General features: G+C 43.8%; 1 protein-coding gene across 3 annotated transcripts in view; it reads right to left on the bottom strand.

Moving 5' to 3' along the window:
* The window catches only part of LOC137524412 (dynein axonemal assembly factor 8-like), a 259050-nt gene that overhangs the window by 199592 nt on the left and 47287 nt on the right, over positions 1–12171 (bottom strand). The window lies entirely within an intron of this gene.

Raw genomic sequence — 12171 nt, forward strand, 5'->3', positions numbered from 1 at the left:
TGTATGTGTGTGTATGTTTGAGTGCATTTTACTTTTTGGCCACAAGATGGCACTGCACTTCACGCCAGAGTACGTAAACAGTACTCGGAAGTAGTTAGTGTATCTGTTTACGTGAATGAAATACTGGCGTCAGCGTGATGCCGGCTTTTCATTCATCGCGTGCGGGGACAGCGATCGGGACGGGAACAAGCTTTTCCCAGTCCCTGATAAACTTAGCAGCGGAACTGCGGCGGAAATGAGCACCGACTGTGCGGCGATTCTGAGCGGCGATGTAAACAACGCAGGTACGTGTATTTACGCCCCTGGTTGTGAAGCAGTGTGCAGGGGGGCGTAAATACACGATCCGGTGGTGGTGAAATGGTTAATAATAATAATAATAATATGGTATTTTTTTGACCATTTACATTTTTATAAATTTTAATATTTTACTTAGGAGTAGTGATAATTGCTTGTGGCCCAGTCATGTAAGAGACATAATGAATAGGTAGAAAACGTGCTACATTAATATAGTGCCTACAGAATGCAGCCTAGGTTCAAATACTTTTATGGTATTGACAATTTTTGGATTCAACCATGATCTGTTATGACCACGCCCATTCGCATGGGACCCCGTATGTGACATGAACAGGACATGGTAGCCATCTTAGCTCGTAGATCTTATGTTAAATCCATCAGGCCTACATATTTTTACTGGTGTGATACTAGGTTATGTAAAGTGTATATATATATATATATATATATATATATATATATATATATATATATATATACATTTGCATTTCATTTCCTTTGAAGAGTGCTGTAACGACATTTGAATATCAGCAGCCCCATACATTAGTCCATTGGACATGAGGAAAGCCAAACAGGTAATTGGAGTTCAGCTATTGTCAAGTGCAAACACCTAGACATTGTCCTTGGTTGAACAGACAGTGCTGTCTGATGCGTATTGAAGAAATAAGAAACTGTCTAACGTGTGAATACACTCAAAAGAGGATGTCATTCCATTTCATACCAAGGGGGAAGTTAAATCATTGGGCTACATTTCAGGCTATAAATGATCAACTCTGAGATCCAGTACGAATAATTCTCTGGAGATTGCTACACGACAAGGGTTGCCCTGATCTAAATCAGCATTGTGTTCTCCTGCACCAGGAATTAGACCTTACAGAAGGGTAAAGTTCAATTTCTGGTTTATTCCCTTTTATTTTTTATAAGCAAATGTCTTGTTGTGTGTTATTGTACTTTTTACTTTTTTTAATATTATTTTTGTATATATTCTTTCTGCATTGTTCTACCTTTTGGAATATTTCTGTCTTCTGTGTACTAAGCAGAGAATTTACATCTCCTAGAGAGAGACTGCAGAGTATTGCGTTACATATCAGTGCCATATTGTATGCTCACTTTTTTCATGGCTACCCATGTGAGATTGCATTGTACGTGGTGTTCCCATAGTTTGGGTCCAAAACCCCGTGGCTGACCTAAGATACATGAATGCCAGGCTGATTGCGTGTAGCTTGGCAGAAATGCATGAAATTGTTGTAATTTCCATAGATAGAGACTGATCTCCTTTCAGCGCAGGAATCTGTGTGTGTATGGTGTCTAGCAGATTCGTTCACAGACGACTGCTAGTGGTGGCTGAGTCTTGCAGAGTGTGGTTGAGGGCAACAACCTTGTTTCACCCCTAAAATCATGCTGCTCCTTCTCTCAATTTGAACGAAAACCATCAGATCTGTCTCTGCTGGGTTGCCGTTGACGCCGGTTCCTGGCACCCTATATTTATTGTGCACAGGGCCCGCTGTTTGTCCACCACCGGTGAGAGGAGATTGAAATGTATGAGCTGTGGAAGTTTTAGGGTATTGCAGGAATCACATCTCAATTCCACCAACTTGACAAAGTTTTCAAGGTAGAGGGCTAAGATGAGGCAGGTGCTTTCAGTGCCCGGAGCCAGCTGCGTAGCATCTGCCTTGGGCGTCGGGAGCCAGCTGCGTAGCATCTGCCTTGGGCGTCGCTATAGCACTAGTGTTATAGTGCGCGCCCCACGCTCGGCTAATTCGGGGTTCCGGTGATTGTGACGACTTGAATGGGGAACAGTATTTTACGCCACCGGGGATTTGAGCGACAGCAGGGTGAGCTGTCATTTGGTGCTCTCCTGCGGCGTACATATACACACACGGCTAAAAGTGGCCACTAACGATCCAATTTCCAGCGAAAAATCGTTTGCGCGATCAGATAATTCTGATCGAAAGAAATATCGTTCACTACACCATCAATGAACCAATCTTTGCTTCCTATCTATCACAACCAACAAGAAAATCCAAATTTTGGGTTGATGAAAATCCAATCGGATGATTGTACCCATCAACGGAGATTATTTACAACCAATCCGATCAGAATTTCTGATCGCTCTAACAATTTTTCACTAGATATTGGATCGTTAGTGGCCACCTTTAGGCATATCAAACCTGCAGTTTCGGTTATTATTATTTGGGGCTTGATTCACAAAGCTGTGCAAACTGTTTAGCACGGTGTGCTAAACAGTTAGCACGTGAAATGCCGTTCGTGGACATTTGCGCGCGCAAAGTGCCGCAATTTGTCCAATCGTAGACTTTTGCGCACGCAATTTGCCTCGATTCCCGCAAATCGCGGCACTTTGTGGGCGCAAAAGTATGCGAACGGCACTTCACGTGCTAACTGTTTAGCACACCCGTGCTAAACAGTTTGCACGGCTTTGTGAATCAAGCCCTTAGTATTTATATATCGCTGACATATTACCCAGCGCTGTACAGATTATATATTGTCTTGTCACTTAACTGTCCCTCAGAGGGGCTCACATGCTAATCCAAATCATAGCCATATGTCTATGTATGCGTCGTGTAGTGTATGTATCGTACTCTAGGGCCAATTTAGTGGGAAGCCATTTAACTTATCTGTATGTTTTTGGGGTGTGGGAGGAAACTGTAGTGTTCGGAAGAAACCCACGCAGAGACACGGAAAACATACAAACTACATGCAGATTGTGCCCTGGCTGGGATTCAAAACAGGGACTCAGCACTGCAAGGCGAGAGTGCTATCCACTATGCACCGTGCTGCCCACTTGCAGTGGCTTGCAAAAGTATTCGGCCCCCTTGAAGTTTTTCACATTTTGTCACATTACTGCCACAAACATGAATCAATTTTATTGGGATTCCACGTGAAAGACCAATACAAAGTGGTGTACATGTGAGAAGTGGAACGAAAATCTGAAAACTGCTGTTCACAAACGCTGTCCATCTAATCTGACTGAGCTGGAGCTGTTTTGCAAAGAAGAATGGGCAAGGATTTCAGTCTCTAGATGTGCAAAGCTGGTAGAGACATACTCTAAAAGACTGGCAGCTGTAATTGCAGCAAAAGTTGGTTCTACAAAGTATTGACTCAGGGGGCTGAATAATTACGCACACACCACTTTGCAGTTACACCAATACACAGGCAGCTCTAATTTTTGGTTGGCTGCAGGTCCAATATACAGGCTGACTGAACCTAATCTTAAACACATGAATCTAATGTGAGCATTACTGCCTCTTTTCGAATATCTCAGAAATTACGCCATATTTAAAGAGACTCCGTAACAAAAATTGCATCCTGTTTTTTATCATCCTACAAGTTCCAAAAGCTATTCTAATGTGTTCTGGCTAACTGCAGCACTTTCTACTATGACTTTCTACTATGACAGTCTCTGTAATAAATCAATGTATCTTTCCCCTGTCAGACTTGTCAGCCTGTGTCTGGAAGGCTGCCAAGTTCTTCAGTGTTGTGGTTCTGCTATGAACTCACCCTTCCTGGCCCCTCTATGCACACTGAAAAATCGTTGAAAATTCCTGTGATTACTTATGCAAATGAGGAGCATCCTGCAGAGACCTCCTTTTTTAAGAAACTTGTAACCGTGTCAAATAAAGATTTTGGATATTTTTGTATCAAGATTTTGTGCTTTATGTCTACATTATAGTCCTTTCTACAAACTAAGTGATATTTAGATTAGAGCAGCTTCTCTCTTCTCTCTTATCTTTTACAAGCTGGATAAATCGTCCTCTGAGCTGGCTGGACTTTCACATACTGAAGAATTACAGACAAGGGCAAAGCTGTTTGCAGGAAGAAAAGAGCAGCCTGAAACTTCAGTGCATGAGAACAGAAGGGGGAAAGAAACACACAAATGATCTCTTGAGATTCAAAAGGAAGGGTGTATACAGCCTGCTTGTGTATGGATGTATTTTCTATGTGTGGACATGCTGTACATCAACCTACTTCCTGTTTTGGTGGCCATTTTGTTTGTTTATAAACAAACTTTTTAAAACTGTTTTTAACCACTTTTAATGCGGCGGGGAGCGGCGAAATTGTGACAGAGGGTAATAGGAGATGTATCCTAACGCACTGGTATGTTTACTTTTGTGCGATTTTAACAATACAGATTCTCTTTAAAGTGGACCTGAATTCTTTCACAGGAAAGAGGGAAAACAGTGAAATGCACCCTGTGGCCTGGTGCACACCAAAAACCGCTAGCAGAGCCGCAAAATGCTAGCAGATTTTGAAACGCTTTTTCTTCTTTTTCTGTAGCGTTTCAGCTAGCGTTTTGCGGTTTGGTGTAGTAGATTTCATATATAGTTACAGTAAAGCTGTTACTGAACAGCTTCTGTAACAAAAACGCAGGCAAAACCGCTCTGAACAGGTGTTTTTCAGAGCGGTTTGCGTTTTTCCTATACTTAACATTGAGGCAGAAACGCATCCACAATCCATAAAATGCCTCACCCCGGGAGTATGTTTTTCTGCAAAACGCCTCCCGCTCCGGTGTGCACCAGCCCATTGAAATACATTACCCAAGCGTATCCGCAGCCGCAAGCGTATCGCAAAACGCAGCCGAACCGATCTGTTGTGCACTAGGCCTGTGTGTTTTTAGAGATTTAGCCAAACCCCCCCCCCCCCAAATCGGTGACTAATCACAACCGTAATTTGATCCCTCAGCTGTGTCAGCTCAGGAATCGTGGCAGTCCTCGGCACAGCAGCTAATTTGTAAACACAGAATGTTAACCCTATGTCTGCTTCCATGAAAGCAGGAAAGACACACTGCAGATTTATTGCAGGATCTGTATCAGCTGAAAAGATATAGTGGAGCACTCCTCTTAGTAAATAATGCGATGTGCCTCGGTTAAGCCAGCCACACTCTGGCTTGCAAGTAATTTCCAATGGATGAAACCGGCACCATCTGGTAAGTATAAGCTCTTTTATTTTCAGAAGGGAGCTATTACAGCGACGTTTTAGGGCAGCCGCCCCTTTATCAAGCTAAGCTGTCTGCAGTATAACACACTCTGACTGAGGCCCAGTGCACACCGAGCGTTTTTTGGAGCGATCCGCCGGCCGCATCCGCCTGGAAAAATGCTTGGCTAATGTATTGCAATGGGATGGTGCACACCGGCGGTTTGAGGTTTTTGCCAAGCCGCAAACACGCCTCCTGCTGCGCGTTTGCGGTTTGCTAAAAAACCTCAAACCGCCGGTGTGCACCACACATTGAAATAAAATAGCCAAGCGTTTTCACTGGCTGATGCGGCTGGTGGATCGCATACAAAATCCGCTTGGTGTGCACCCGGCCAAATATCTGCTCTCTGCTCCCAAAACCGCTAGCGTTTTGACGATCTGCTAGCGGTTTTGGTGTGCACTGGGCCATATACAGCAATTTTATACACAGCATGTTGGCGAATCCACCAATAAAATGCATACTCATGTTATGTCCAATCATATGGTCCGTCCTCAGAGCGGACCTGATGGGGAACTATTCTGGTTAATCCCAATAGGTCAGTTTAAATATGTGTACACCCTCCTCCCACACTCACCATCAGAACGGGCGGCAAAGGACAGCCTCTGTGTCCAGGCACGCCTTGCTTTACCTCCCACCAGGCCGCCGAACCGGCGGACCTGATGGGGAACGTGCAAGCGTGACGTGTGCGGAGGCAGCACCACGCGTCCCCGCCCACGTATCCTGGGCAATGGCTAACACAAGCGGCGAGAATATCGCCGCTCTGTGTTGCTGATGTAATGGGGCGTGTCCCTGTAGCCATTTCAAGCAGGCCAACCATCAAGTTAGTCAATTAAGATATATGGTGATTGAACAAGTGGGGCCCCTTAGAAGAGGGGGAGACAGATTAAGGAGATTGTTATACAGAGAGACATACTGGATCAAAAAATTTGATACTATGGAACCCTGGGGACTTAACCGGGAATTGGATTTATTACCATTCATTTAATATGATATTGTTTGATGTACAATTGCTCCATGTATGCCTCTCTGTATGCGATCTGCTGTAGGATTATTTATGTCTGGCATCATCTCACTTTATACAGTGGTGTGAAAAACTATTTGCCCCCTTCCTGATTTCTTATTCTTTTGCATGTTTGTCACACTTACTGTAAATGTTTCTGCTCATCAAAAACCGTTAACTATTAGTCAAAGATAACATAATTGAACATAAAATGCAGTTTTAAATGATGGTTTTTATTATTTAGTGAGGAAAAAAACTCAAAACCTACATGGCCCTGTGTGAAAAAGAAATTGCCCCCTGAACCTAATAGCTGGTTGGGCCACCCTTAGCAGCAATAACTGCAATCAAGAGTTTGCGATAAATTGTAACGAGTCTTTTACAGCGCTCTGGAGGAATTTTGGCCCACTCATCTTTGCAGAATTGTTGTAATTCAGCTTTATTTGAGGGTTTTCTAGCATGAACTGCCTTTTTTAAGGTCATGCCACAACATCTCAATAGGATCCAGGTCAAGACTTTGACTAGGCCACTCCAAAGTCTTCATTTTGTTTTTCTTCAGCCATTCAGAGGTGTATTTGCTGGTGTGTTTTGGGTCATTGTCCTGCTGCAGCACCCAAGATCGCTTCAGCTTGAGTTGACGAACAGATGGCCGGACATTCTCCTTCAGGATTTTTTGGTAGACAGTAGAATTCATGGTTCCATCTATCACAGCAAGCCTTCCAGGTCCTGAAGCAGCAAAACAACCCCAGACCATCACACTACCACCACCATATTTTACTGTTGGTATGATGTTCTTTTGCTGAAATGCTGTGTTACTTCTACGCCAGATGTAACGGGACACGCACCTTCCAAAAAGTTCAACTTTTGTCTCATCGGTCCACAAGGTATTTTCCCAAAAGTCTTGGCAATCATTGAGATGTTTTTTAGCAAAATTGAGATGAACCTTAATGTTCTTTATGCTTAAAAGTGGTTTGCGCCTTGGATATCTGCCATGCAGGCCGTTTTTGCCCAGTCTTTTTCTTATGGTGGAGTCGTGAACACTGACCTTAATTGAGGCAAGTGAGGCCTGCAGTTCTTTAGATGTTGTCCTGGGGTCCTTTGTGGCCTCTCGGATGAGTTTTCTCTGCGCTCTTGGGGTAATTTTGGTCGGCCGGCCACTCCTGGGAAGGTTCATCACTGCTCCATGTTTTTGCCATTTGTGGATAATGGCTCTCACTGTGGTTCGCTGGAGTCCCAAACCTTTAGAAATGGCTTTATAACCTTTACCAGACTGATAGATCTCAATTACAGTACTTTTGTTCTCATTTGTTCCTGAATTTCTTTGGATCTTGGCATGATGTCTAGCTTTTGAGGTGCTTTTGGTCTACTTCTCTGTGTCAGATAGCTCCTATTTAAGTGATTTCTTGATTGAAACAGGTGTGGCAGTAATCAGGCCTGGGGGTGACTACAGAAATTGAACTCAGGTGTGATAAACCACAGTTAAGTTATTTTTTAACGGGGGGGGCAATCACTTTTTCACACAGGGCCATGTAGATTTGGAGTTTTTTTCTCACTAAATAATAAAAACCATCATTTAAAACTGCATTTTGTGTTCAATTAGGTTATCTTTGACTAATAGTTAACGGTTTTTGATGGGCAGAAACATTTAAGTGTGACAAACATGCAAAAGATTAAGAAATCAGGAAAGGGGCAAATAGTTTTTCACACCACTGTATATAACACAGTAAATATGATGTTTATTAGTAAACATAATGTAGAACTAAATGATTTACTCTTTTAGAGTTAATGATTTATTTCATGTCATATGGTAGCTCATCTGTGTGTTAAATCAGGGGTGCATTTTAATAATGTGCCTATAACATTGGTGTTCAGTTTGATCTATAAAAGAAACAGAGTGTTCTCTCCTCCTCCTGTCCTTTTCTCCCCCGTCCTTCCTCTTCTGTTACTTGCCTTTAGATTATAACTTTGTACGTGATACGATCGGCTGCTTTGCTGTTTACATTAGTTGTGTACATGACGCGAGTCTCCCCCATTGGTGCGGGCTACAGGGACACGCCCCATTACATCAGCAACACAGAGCGGCGATATTCTCAGGATACGTGGGCGGGGACGCGTGGTGCTGCCTCCGCACACGTCACGCTTGCACGTTCCCCATCAGGTCCGCCGGTTTGGCGGCCTGGTGGGAGGTAAAGCAAGGTGTGCCTGGACACAGAGCCTGTCCTTTGCCGCCCGTTCTGATGGTGAGTGTGGGAGGAGGGTGTATACACATTTAAACTGACCTATTGGGATTAACCAGAGTAGTTCCCCATCAGGTCCGCTCTGAGGACGGACCATATGATTGGACATAACATGAGTATGCATTTTATTGGTGGATTCGCCAACATGCTGTGTATAAAATTGCTGTATATGTCAGAGTGTGTTATACTGCAGACAGCTTAGCTTGATAAAGGGGCGGCTGCCCTGAAACGTCGCTGTAATAGCTCCCTTCTGAAAATAAAAGAGCTTATACTTACCAGATGGTGCCGGTTTCATCCATTGGAAAGGATCTGTATCAGCTGCAACAAAGAAATGTTTTTTTCTTTAAAGGTTATTATGCTGTTGCTTATCTTTTAGAGCAGAGAGGAAGGAGGACAAATGTAGTATAGTAAAGGTGTGACACATCTATAACAATTATACAACCAGGGCGGCCTTAAATCCTTATACAAATCCAAAAGGAATTTAACAATCCTAATCCTAGCCACGCATTGTACCAATTCTTTCTAATATGGTGTGCAATACCAGCCCAAGGGCACATATGAAATTATACATATCGCCAATCGCAGCCCAATCAGTGGGGACATGGCCATGCTGAATGAACCCTGGTGAAGCAGGTGGACACCAGCGAAACTAGTCAGTTCTAAAGCCAGTTTGCCGGCTCTTGCCTGATCGCTGCTGAGCCCAAACCTTCTTCCAAGTAATCACAGCAAAAATCATTCGGGACACCCATGCAAGGAGTGGTTAGAGCTTTCCAACAATATACATTGGTTCACTGTGACAAGCTTTTTCAACTTCAACGGTATTTCCTGTGAATAGTACATTTACGAACATGTACTTGCATACATATTGCATTTAACCTTGGCCCACTTGACTTCTCGCTCTTTTCATGACCCTTGATACTACCCGACTTGTTGCTGACCCTTGCCTACCTATCTGCTTCGTAGCCAAACCAATATCCACCCGAGTATCTGATCTGTTACCGATTCCTGCCTATCTGAACACCCATTCAGTTCCTGGACTCCTGTCTAGCTGGTTGCCAAGTCATTGCAGTGCCAGACGCAGCCTGCGGGAGCGCTGATGGAATCTTAGATGGTTTACAGGGTTGAATGTGAACGATGTAGGTGGTTGGTGCTAAGGGGAGTATACAGGTGTATTGGCTTATTTACATTACAGTGATGTGCATGGTATTTTAAAATACACCTTTTGATACAATAAGTGGTTTAAAAAGTCGTGAGGGAGCGCTAGAATCTTTGCTCTATTTGATGTATAATAACTAGAGATGGGATGAATCCCAAATTTTCTCACATCTGAATCCAAAAAGATTTGAATCTCTAGAGTCTGGAATCCTGTACATAAGTATTGTGTGATGCACGTAGGAATAGTAGTTTGGCTTAGAATACACTACACTTAGTCCCCGACTTATGAACACCCAACTTACAAACGACCCGCCGTTACGAACGGCATGAAAATGGGAAAAAGTCAAAAACATTTTTTACAAATAGCCCTTATAGTTTTAGAGAAAATCAAAGAAAAACTCAGTAAAATGATATTTCTTTCTGTGGTACACCATACTGTATAGAGAATTCAAGGTTCTGTGTATTTTACACATTTTAAAGCAAATGTGTGATCCAGCCCTGGATAAAGGGGGACAGAAGGAGGCACAAAGGGGGACAGGGATCAGAGGTGGTACAGAGGGACATGGTGGAGGCACAGAGGGGAGGAGGCACAGATGGAGACACCGAGGGTACAGGGACAGAGGTGACACAGTGGGGGGCAGAGGTGGCAAAGAGTTGGGCAATGAAGGCAGAGGGGAACAGAGGTGACACAGAGGGAAACATTGGAGGCACAGGTGAGTATAGAGGAGGTACAGCGGGCAGAGATGGCACAGTGTTCCGACTTAAGAACAGATTCATGTTATGATTGAACCTACAGTCCCTATCTCGTTCGTTAAGAAGGGACTACCTGTATTCTAAGTCTAACTACTATTTTTACATGGATCACACAATTTGTATGTACAGTATTCAAGAGAATCTAAATGGATTTGGTTTCAAGGAAATTTGGAAATTCAGCCCATCTTTAACAATTTTGAGATACCCCTCTGACTATAATAAACACACACACACACACACACACACACACACACACACACTGTGTATTCTATTAATATTTGCTCTCATTCAACTATTTTCAGTTAAAAAAAAAAAAGCTCTTTTTGACCAAACCTTTGGTCTATCTTTGGAGGATGTAAGTCCAACACTCTTTCTTCTTTTAACGCTTTTATACATTTTTTTGCGTCTCTTAGTAGTGTTTAATCATTAACTCAGCAGGTTCACTTTGAAATTCTAACCAAGGTAACACTTCGTCACACTGAAAAGCCTAAACACTTAGCCTAAATAACTCCTATTCTACATTCAGAAAAGAAAGTTAACAGTAAGTAAGAGCAAATTGTCTGAGTCAAGTCTCACATGATGCATTAACACAGTAGGATCCCTTTTAAGCAAAGCAACGCTTTATCACGCCAACAGGCATAAATAGCTAGCTAGCTGACTTAAAGGGAACCTTAACTGAACGGGGGGTATAGAGTTTTACTTACCTGGGGCTATTGCCAGCCCCCTGCAGCAGTCCTGTGCCCTCGGCGCCGCTCTGGAATCCTCTGGTCCCCCGCTGTCACTTAGTTTCATTTTTGATGACTCACCAGTCGCCGGCCGCCATGCGTATTATTGGACGCATTCACCAATGCAATTAGCGCTATTGCGGACCGCAACGCGTACAAAAATACGCGTTGCCGCATTCCGCACGCGTAGATATGCGGCAACGCGTATGTTTGTACGCGTTGCGGTCCGCAATAGCGCTAATTGCATTGGTGAATGCGTCCAATAATACGCATGGCGGCCGGCGACTGGTGAGTCGTCAAAAACGAAACTAAGTGACAGTGGGGGACCAGAGGATTCCAGAGCGGCGCCGAGGGCACAGGACTGCTGCAGGGGGCTGGTAATAGCCCCAGGTAAGTAAAACTCTATACCCCCCGTTCAGTTAAGGTTCCCTTTAAGTTAGATTACAACATACCTACATCAATTCTGTGGAAAGGTAGCAGGAAACATGAAGAGGTCACTATCTTTGCAGAGAATCAGCCTTTCAGAATATGCTGCTTGGGGCATTTGGGCTGCGCATCATTCACTTCACTACCTCATGTAAAGGAATGCTGGAAATCCCAGCCCCACCGCCACAAATAGGACGCGTGACCCAACACCTGAGTGGTGCTGGGAAATGCCACCACCATGGAACGTGGGGAGTTTAGCTATTTTGTAGGAACATCAACATAAGGAGAAAGACTCTCATACTTGGGGGATGCTATGGCTGCGTTCATATTGTCGTGTCGCTGGTGAGTTGGGCGCAGGGCGACCCGAATCTCAGTGTAGTTGTAGCAACTCAGAGGGAAATGCAATTCGGGGTCTGGCTCCCCAAATTACTCTTGCGCGGTGCGTGCAGCACAGCATTGCTGCTATGACGGCGCCCCGCTTCAACGCTGAAGTTACCTGCTTCACTATGGCTACCTAATACTGGAGGACACCTATGGATCCTTAACATAGGGCAGGGTTGTCAAACTCAAATACGAAGTGGGCCGAAACTGAAC

The sequence above is a fragment of the Hyperolius riggenbachi genome, chromosome 7 (assembly GCF_040937935.1).
Source record: "Hyperolius riggenbachi isolate aHypRig1 chromosome 7, aHypRig1.pri, whole genome shotgun sequence".
In the NCBI taxonomy this organism is placed as follows: Eukaryota; Metazoa; Chordata; class Amphibia; order Anura; family Hyperoliidae; genus Hyperolius; species Hyperolius riggenbachi.